The following is a 9,936-nucleotide window of genomic DNA, read 5'->3' on the forward strand; positions in this document are numbered from 1 at the left end:
CGTTTGTTCCTGAGGACATGGGAGAAGTCTTGCTATAAGTAGTCATGTGAGTTTGGTACTCGTTCGATATTTTGATGAGATGTATGTTGTCTTTCCTCTAGTGGTGTTATTGAAGGAAATATGCCCTAGAGGCAATAATAAAGTTGTTATTTATATTTCTTTATATAATGACAAATGTTTATTATTCATGCTAGAATTGTATTAACCGGAAACTTAGTACATGTGTGAATACATAGACAAACAGAGTTTCCCTAGTATGCCTCTACTTCACTAGCTCGTTAATCAAAGATGGTTAAGTTTCCTGACCATAGACATGTGTTGTCATTTGATGAACGGCATCACATCATTATAGAATGATGTGATGGACAAGACCCATCTGCTAGCTTAGCACTATGATCGTTTAGTTTATTGCTATTGCTTTCTTCATAACTTATACATGTTCCTATGACTATGAGATTATGCAACTCCTGAATACCGGAGGAACACTTAGTGTGCTATCAAACGTCACAACGTAACTGGGTGATTATAAAGATGCTCTACAGGTGTCTCTGATGGTGTTTATTGAGTTGGCATAGATCGAGATTAGGATTTTTGTCACTCCAATTATCGGAGAGGTATCTCTGGGCCCTCTCGGTAATGCACATCACTATAAGTCTTGCAAGCAATGTTACTAATGAGTTAGTTACGGGATGATGCATTACGGAACGAGTAAAGAGACTTGCCGATAACGAGATTGAACTAGGTATGATGATACCGACGATCGAATCTCGGGCAAGTAACATACCGATGACAAAAGGTACAACGTATGTTGTTGCGGTTTGACCGATAAAGATCTTCATAGAATATGTAGGAGCCAATATGAGCATCCAGGTTCCGCTATTGGTTATTGACCGGAGATATGTCTCGGTCATGTCTACATAGTTCTCGAACCCGTAGGGTCCGCACACTTAACGTTCGGTGACGATTTGTATTATGAGTTATGTGATTTGATGACCGAAGTTTGTTCGGAGTCCCGGATGAGATCATGGACATGACGACGAGTCTCGAAATGATCGAGACGTAAAGATTGATATATTATAAGGCTATATTCGGACATCTGAAAGGTTCTGAGTGGTTCGGGTATTTTTCGGAGTACCAGAGAGTTACGAGAATTCGCCGGGGGAAGTATTGGGCCTTCATGGGCCTTAGTGGAAAGGAGAGAAGAGCCACAAGGGGATGTCGCCCCCCCCCCCCAATGGGCTGGTTCGAATTGGACTTGGGAGGGGGTAGTGCCCCCCTCTTTCCTTCTCCCTCTCCTCTCCTTCCTTCTTCTCCTACATGGACTAGGAAAGGGGGAAACCTACTCCTACTAGGAGTAGGAATCCCCCCTTTGGGCGCGCCCCATGTGGCCGGCCCTCCTCCTCCTCCCCTCCTTTATATACAGGGGAGGGGGCACCCCATAGACACGCAAGTTGATTGTTTAGCCGTGTGCGGTGCCCCCCTCCACAGAATTCCACCTCGGTCATATTGTTGTAGTGCTTAGGCGAAGCCCTGCGTCGGTAACTTCATCATCACCGTCATCACGCCATCGTGCTGACGAAACTCTTCCTCGGCCTTAGCTGGATCAAGAGTACGAGGGACGTCACCGAGCTGAACGTGTGCAGATCGCGGAGGTGCCGCGCGTTCGGTACTGGATCGGTTGGATCGCGAAGACGTTCGACTACATCAACCACATTTCATAACGCTTTCGCTTTCGGTCTATGAGGGTACGTAGACATACTCTCCCCCTCTTGTTGCTATGCATCTCCTAGATGGATCTTGCGTGTACGTAAGAAATTTTTTGAAATACCACGTTCCCCAACAGTGGCATCCGAGCCAGGTCTATGCGTAGATGTTATATGCAGGAGTAGAACACAAAGGAGTTGTGGGTGTGGGTATATACATATTGCTTGCCGTCACTAGTTGATTCTTGATTCAGCGGTATTGTTAGATGAACTGGCTCAGACCGAAATTACGCGTACGCTTACGTGAGACTGGTTCTACCGACGTGCTTCGCACACAGGTGGCTAGTGGGTGTCTGTTTCTCCAACTTTAGTTGAATCAGATTCAATGAACGGGGTTCTTTCTGAAGATCAAAAAGAAATCACTATACCATGTTGTGGTTTTTATGCCATAGGTAAGAACGGTTCTTGCTAAGCCCGTAGCAGCCACGTAAAACTTGCAACAACAAAGTAGAGGTTGTCTAACTTGTTTTTGCAGGGCATGTTGTGATGTGATATGGTCAAGACGTGATTATATAAATTGTTGTATGAGATGATCATGTTTTGTAACACAGTTATCGGCAACTGGCACGAGCCATATGGTTGTCGCTTTATTGTATGAAATGTAATCGCCATGTAATTTCTTTACTTTATCACTATGCGATAGCAATAGTTGCAAAAGCAATAGTTGGCGAGACGACCATGTGACGACACGTTGATGAAGATCAAGATGATGGAGATCATGGTGTCATGCCGGTGACGATGGAGATCATGACGGTACTTTGGAGATGGAGATCAAAGGCACAAGATGATGATGGCCATATCATGTCACATATTTTGATTGCATGTGATGTTTATCTTTTATGCATCTTATTTTGTTTAGTACGACAGTAGCATTATGAGATGATCCTTTACTAAAATTTCAAGGTATAAGTGTTCTCCCTGAGTATGCACCATTACGATAGTTCTTTGTGCTGAGACACCACGTGATGATCGGGTGTGATAAGCTCTATGTTCACACACAACGGGTGCAAGCCAGTTTTGCACATGCAGAATACTCGGGTTAAACTTGACGAGCCTAGCATATGTAGATATGTGTTGGGATCTATGGTAGGCTGCGTCGACTGCAAATTAAAATTTTCCTACGCACGGAACAACCAAGAACATGCTATGGGAGATGGATCACAGTTCGTTACCACTAGACGTGCAGTGTCGTGCAGCGGAAGAAGAGTTGGGGCAGCGCGTCCGCGTGGATCGTCTCCTCCTCGTCCGATCTCCCTCGTACAGCTGGTAGTCGGTTCCCACGTACAGGTTCCGTGGAGCGGCGCAAGTGCACCGCCTCTAACGGTATCCGCGCGTGCAGGAGGAACATCATGCGGCGGACTGCTAGGTCCGATCACACAACCGGCGGCGAGTGGAGGTGTCTATTCGCAACACATGCAAACCCTAGTGACAGTGCCGAAACGATCAATCGCGTGAGTATGCGGCACCTCCACTTTATATAGGCGTCCGTCGCGGGCTCAACACTTGGGCCTTGCACGGACCCTAAAGCCCAGAAGTCTACTCGGCCACAATCCGAATACAACTCGGATTACATCCGACCAGTGTCCTCGGATCCGACATCGTAGGTTCCTTCCCTTAAGCGCGCGACCCCTTAGGTTCAAGCCGGCTTGGTCACAGTTCGGATCACCTCCGAACTACACAGTTGGTAGCGGCCTCTAGCAAGGCACGCCGAACACCAAACAGACTATGAAGCTGGTTAGGCGAACCTGTACATCATACTTCCATTCCTTTTTCCACACGATATATGTTGTCGGGCTCAAGGCGAGTCTGTCATCCTTGTGCTAGCCCGACCTCTTTCTCGTTCAAGTGATGCCGACCACAAACCGGATTATCTCATAATCCTTGTCGCATGGCCATGCTTATCCTGGTCGGATCACACGAGGGGCCGAGAGTATATCTCTTCTGATCAGAGGGGCAAATCCCATCTTGCTCGACCATGTCTCGCAGCATGGTTCTCGACAAACCCGAAACCTACCTTTATAACTAACCAGTTACGGAGTAGCGTTTGGTCGGCCTAAAGCAAGTCTATCACCATCCCGAGTACATGCGTCAGCTCAGGTCTTAGGACATAGAACATATGTTGTACTCGAGACTCACAGATGACATATCGCCGCATCTCATAGTTGGGTCTGCCCGACTCGGACCTTATCTTGACTCGAATCCGACTACGTCGAATCCGACTAGATCCTTCCAAGTCCATATTATCCGATTAGCATCCAATGCTCCATGGCAAGTGAGACCAAGCCATCGACCATGTCATATTCTAGTCTAGTTGGTTGTGCGTCCACACAGCCCTTTCGACTAGGGACCTTTTAGGACAGTCATCATACAATGCATAGTCCCACAAACAAGTCACGTACTTGCTGATACACATCATTGATAATGTCCAAGGACTATCTTTATTCATAAACACATAGGAAATATCATCATACATGATTGCCTCTAGGGCATATCTCCAACAATATGGCCTCAGAACACTGAGACTAAAAGGTCGAGCGTGAATCATATACTAGATATGATCAACATAGTGATGTTCACCATTAAAAACTACTCCATCTCACGTGATGATCGGACATGGTTTAGTTGATATGGATCATGTGATCACTTAGATGATTAGAGGGATGTCTATCTAAGTGGGAGTTCTTAAGTAATATGATTAATTGAACTTTAATTTATCATGAACTTAGTCCTGGTAGTTTTTGCATATCTATGTTGTACATCAATAGCTCGTGTATAGCTCCCATGTTTTATTTTTTATATGTTCCTAGAGAAAAAGAAGTTGAAAGATGATAGTAGCAATGATGCGGACTTGGTCCGTGATCTGAGGATTATCCTCATTGCTGCACAGAAGAATTATGTCCTTGATGCACCGCTAGGTGACAGACCTATTGCAGGAGCAGATGTAGACGTTACGAACGTTTGGCAAGCTCAGTACGATGACTACTTGATAGTTTAGTGTGCCATGCTTTACGGCTTAGAACCGGGACTTCAAAACCGTTTTGAATGCCACGGAGCATATAAGATGTTCCAAGAGCTAAAATTGGTATTTCAGACTCATGCCCGACTCAAGAGGTATGAGACCTCTGACAAGTACTTTGCCTACAAGATGGAGGAGAATAGCTCAACCAGTGAGCATGTGCTTAGAATGTCTGAGTACTACAATCGCTTGAATCAAGTGGGAGTTAATCTTCCAGATAAGATAGTGATTAACAGAGTTCTCTAGTCACTATCACCAAGTTACTGGAACTTTGTGATGAACTATAATATGCAAGGGATGACGAAAACAATTCCCAAGCTCTTCGTGATGCTGAAATCAACGAAGGTAGAATTCAAGAAAGAGCATCAAGTGTTGATGGTTAACGAGACCATTAGTTTCAAGAAAGAGGGGCAAAGGAAAAGAAAGGGAACTTCGAAGAATGGCAATCAAGTTGCAACTCCCGTGAATAAACCCAAAGCTAGACCTAAGCCTGAAACTGAGTGCTTCTACTGCAAAGGGAATGGTCACTAGAAGCGGAACTACCCCAAATACTTGGCAGATAAGAAGGATGGCAAAGTGAACAAAGGTATATTTGATATACAAATTATTGATGTGTACTTTACTAGTGTTCATAATAGCCCCTGGGTATATGATACCGGCTCAGTTGCTATGATTAGTAACTTGAAACATGAGTTACAAAATGAACAGAAACTAGTTGAGGGCAAGGTGACAATGTGTGTCGGAAGTGATTCCAAGGTTGATAAGATCACCATCGCACACTCCCTTTACCTTCAGGATTAGTGTTGAACCTAAAATAAATGTTATTTGGTGTTTATTGCAATACGGTTATTCAGTTAAGTCAAAGAATAATTGTTGTCCTATTTACATGAATAAAACCTTCTATGGTCATACACTCAATATAAATGGTTTATTGAATCTCGATCGTAGTGATACACATATTCATAATACTGAAGCCAAAAGATGCAAAGTTAATAATGATAGTGCAAGTTATATGTGGCACTGCCGTTTAGGTCATATTGGTGTAAAGCGCATGAAGAAACTCCATGCTGATGAGCTTTTGGAATCACTGTATTATGAATCATTTGATGCTTGCAAACCATGCCTCATGGGAAAGATGACTAACACTCCGTTTTCCGGAACAATGGAGCAAGCAACTGACTTATTGGAAATAATACATACTGATGTATGCGATCCGATGAGTGTTGAGGCTCGTGGCGGGTATCGTTATTTTTTGACATTCACGGATGATTTGAGCAGATATGGGTATATCTACTTGATGAAACATAAGTATGAAACATTTGAAAAGTTCAAAGAATTTCAGAGTGAAGTGGAAAATCATCGTAACAAGAAAATAAAGTTTCTACGATCTGATCGCAGAGATGAATATTTGAGTTACGAGTTTGGTCTTCATTTGAAACCATGTGGAATAGTTTCGCAACTCACGCCACCTGGAACACCACAGCATAATGGTGTGTTCGAACGTCATAACCGTACTTTATTAGATATGGTGCGACCTATGATGTCTCTTACCGATTTATCACTATCGTTTTGGGGTTATGCATTAGAGACAGCTGCATTCACGTTAAATATGGCACCATCTAAATCCATTGAGACGACACCATATGAACTGTGGTTTAGCAAGAAACCTAAGATGTCGTTTCATAAAGTTTGGGGATATGATGCTTATGTGAAAAAGTTTCAACCTGATAAGCTCGAACCCAAATGGGAGAAATGTGTCTTCATAGGATACCCAAAGGAAATTGTTGGGTACACCTTCTATCACAGATCTGAAGGCAAGATATTCATTGCTAAGAATGGATCCTTTCTAGAGAAGAAGTTTCTGTCGAAAGAAGTGAGTGGGAGGAATGTAGAACTTGATGAGGTAATTGTACCTTCTCCCGAATTAGAAAGTAGTTCATCACATAAATCAGTTCTAGTGATTCCTACGCCAATTAGTGAGGAAGCTAATGATGATGATCATGAAACTTCAGATCAAGTTACTACCGAACCTCTTAAGTCATCCAGAGTATGGTCCGCACCAGAGTGGTACGGTAATCCTTTCTGGAAATCATGTTACTAGACCATGAGGAACCTACAAACTATGAGGAAGAATTGATGAGCCTAGATTCCGCAAAATGGCTTGAGGCCATGAAATCTGAGATGGGATCCATGTATGAGAACAAAGTGTGGACTTTGGTTGACTTGCCCAATGATCGGCAAGCCAATGAGAATAAATGGATCTTCAAGAGGAAGACAGACGCTGATAGTAGTATTACTATATACAAAGCTCAAATTGTCGCAAAAGGTTTTCGACAAATTCAAGATGTTGCCTACGATGAGATTTTCTCACTCGTATCGATGCTTAAAGTCTATCCGAATCATGTTAGCAATTGCCACATTTTATGAAATCTGGCAAATGGATGTCAAAACTGCATTCCTTAATGGATTTCTTAAAGAAGAGTTGTATATGATGCAACAAGAAGGTTTTCTCAATCATAAAGGTGCTAACAAAATGTGCAAGCTCCAGCGATCCATCTATGGACTGGTGCAAGCATCTCAGAGTTGGAATATACGCTTTGATAAGTTGATCAAAGCATATAGTTTTATACAGACTTGCGGTGAAGCCTGTATTTACAAGAAAGTGAGTGGGAGCACTACAGCCTTTCTGATAAGTATATGTGAATGACATATTGTTGATCGGAAATAATGTAGAATTTTCTGGAAAGCATAAAGGAGTGTTTGAAAGGAGTTTTTCAAAGAAAGACCTTGGTGAAGCTGCTTACATATTGAGCATCAAGATCTATAGAGATAGATCAAGATGCTCGATAAATTTTTTCAATGAGTACATACATTGACAAGTTTTTTTTGAAATAGTTCAAAATGGGGCAGTCAAAGAAGGAGTTTTTGCCTGTGTTGCAAGGTGTGAAGTTGAGTAAAGACTCAAAACCCAACCATGGCAGAAAATAGAAAGAGAATGAAAAGTCATTCCCTGTGCCTCAGTCATAGGTTCTATAACATATGCTATGCTATATACCAGACCTAGTGTGTACCTCACCATGAGTTTGGCAAGAGGGTACAATAGTGATCCAGGAGTGAATCACTGAACAACGGTCAAAATTGTCCTTAGTGGAATAAGGAAATATTTCTCGGTTAAGGAGATGACAAAGAGTTCGTCGTAAAGATTTACGTCGATGCAAGCTTTGACACCGATCTCAATGACTCTAAGTCCCGATCTAGATACATATTGAAGGTGGGAGCGATTAGCTAAAGTAGCTCCGTGCAGAGCATTCTAGACATAGAAAATTTACAAAATACATACGGCTCTAAATGTGGCAGACCCGTTAACTAAACTTCTCTCACAAGCAAAACATGATCACACTTTGGGTGTTAATCACATAGTGATGTGAACTAGATTATTGACTCTAGTAAACCCTTTGCGGATTAGTTACATGGAGATGTGAACTAATCACATAAAGATGTGAACTATTGGTGTGAAATCACATGACGATGTGAACTAGATTGTTGACTCTACTGTAACTGGGAGACTGACGAAAATATGCCCTAGAGGCAATAATAAAGTTGTTATTTATATTTCTTTATATCATGATAAATGCTTATTATTCATGCTAGAATTGTATTAACCGGAAACTTAGTACATGTGTGAATACATAGACAAACAGAGTTTCCCTAGTATGCCTCTACTTGACTAGCTCGTTAATCAAAGATGGTTAAGTTTCCTGACCATAGACATGTGTTGTCATTTGATGAACAGGATCACATCATTAGAGAATGATGTGATGGACAAGACCCATCCATTAGCTTAGCACTATGATCGTTTAGTTTATTGCTATTGCTCTCTTCATGACTTATACATGTTCCTATGACTATGAGATTATGCAACTCCCGAATATCGGAGGAACACTTAGTGTGCTATCAAACATCACAACATAACTGGGTCATTATAAAGATGCTCTACATGTGTCTCTGATGGTGTTTGTTGAGTTGGCATAGATCAAGATTACGATTTTTGTCACTCCGATTGTCAGAGAGGTATCTCTGGGCCCTCTCAGTAATGCACATCACTATAAGGCTTGCAAGCAATGTGACTAATGACTTAGTTACGGGATGATGCATTATAGAACGAGTAAAGAGACTTGCCGGTAACGAGATTGAACTAGGTATGATGATACCGACGATCGAATCTCGGGCAAGTAACATACCGATGACAAAAGGAACAACGTATGTTGTTATGCGGTTTGACCGATAAAGATCTTCATAGAATATGTAGGAGCCAATATGAGCATACAGGTTCCGCTATTGGTTATTGACCGGAGATATGTCTCGGTCATGTCTACATAGTTCTCGAACCCGTAGGGTCCGCACACTTAACGTTCGATGACGATTTGTATTATGAGTTATGTGATTTGATGACCGAAGTTTGTTCGGAGTCCCGGATGAGATCATGGACATGACGAGGAGTCTCGAAATGATCGAGACGTAAAGATTGATATATTATAAGGCTATATTCGGACATCTGAAAGGTTCTGAGTGGTTCGGGTATTTTTCGGAGTACCGGAGAGTTACGAGAATTCACCGGGGGAAGTATTGGGCCTTCATGGGCCTTAGTGGAAAGGAGAGAAGAGCCACAAGGGGATGTCGCCCCCCTCCCAATGGGCTGGTTCGAATTGGACTTGGGAGGGGGCAGCGCCCCCCTCTTTCCTTCTCCCTCTCCTCTCCTTCCTTCTTCTCCTACATGGACTAGGAAAGGGGGAAACCTACTCCTACTAGGAGTAGGAATCCACCCTTTGGGCGCGCCCCTTGTGGCCGGCCCTCCTTCTCCTCCCCTCCTTTATATATGGGGGAGGAGGGCACCCCATAGACACATAAGTTGATTGTTTAGCTGTGTGCGGTGCCCCCCTCCATAGAATTCCACCTCAGTCATATCGTTGTAGTGCTTAGGCGAAGCCCTGCATCGGTAACTTCATCATCACCATCATCACGTCGTCGTGCTGACGAAACTCTCCCTCGGCCTTAGCTGGATCAAGAGTATGAGGGACGTCACTGAGCTGAATGTGTGCAGATCACGGAGGTGCCGCACATTCGGTACTTGATCGGTTGGATCGCGAAGACATTCGA

This window comes from Triticum dicoccoides, chromosome 4A, assembly GCF_002162155.2.
Source record: "Triticum dicoccoides isolate Atlit2015 ecotype Zavitan chromosome 4A, WEW_v2.0, whole genome shotgun sequence".
Classification (NCBI taxonomy): domain Eukaryota; kingdom Viridiplantae; phylum Streptophyta; class Magnoliopsida; order Poales; family Poaceae; genus Triticum; species Triticum dicoccoides.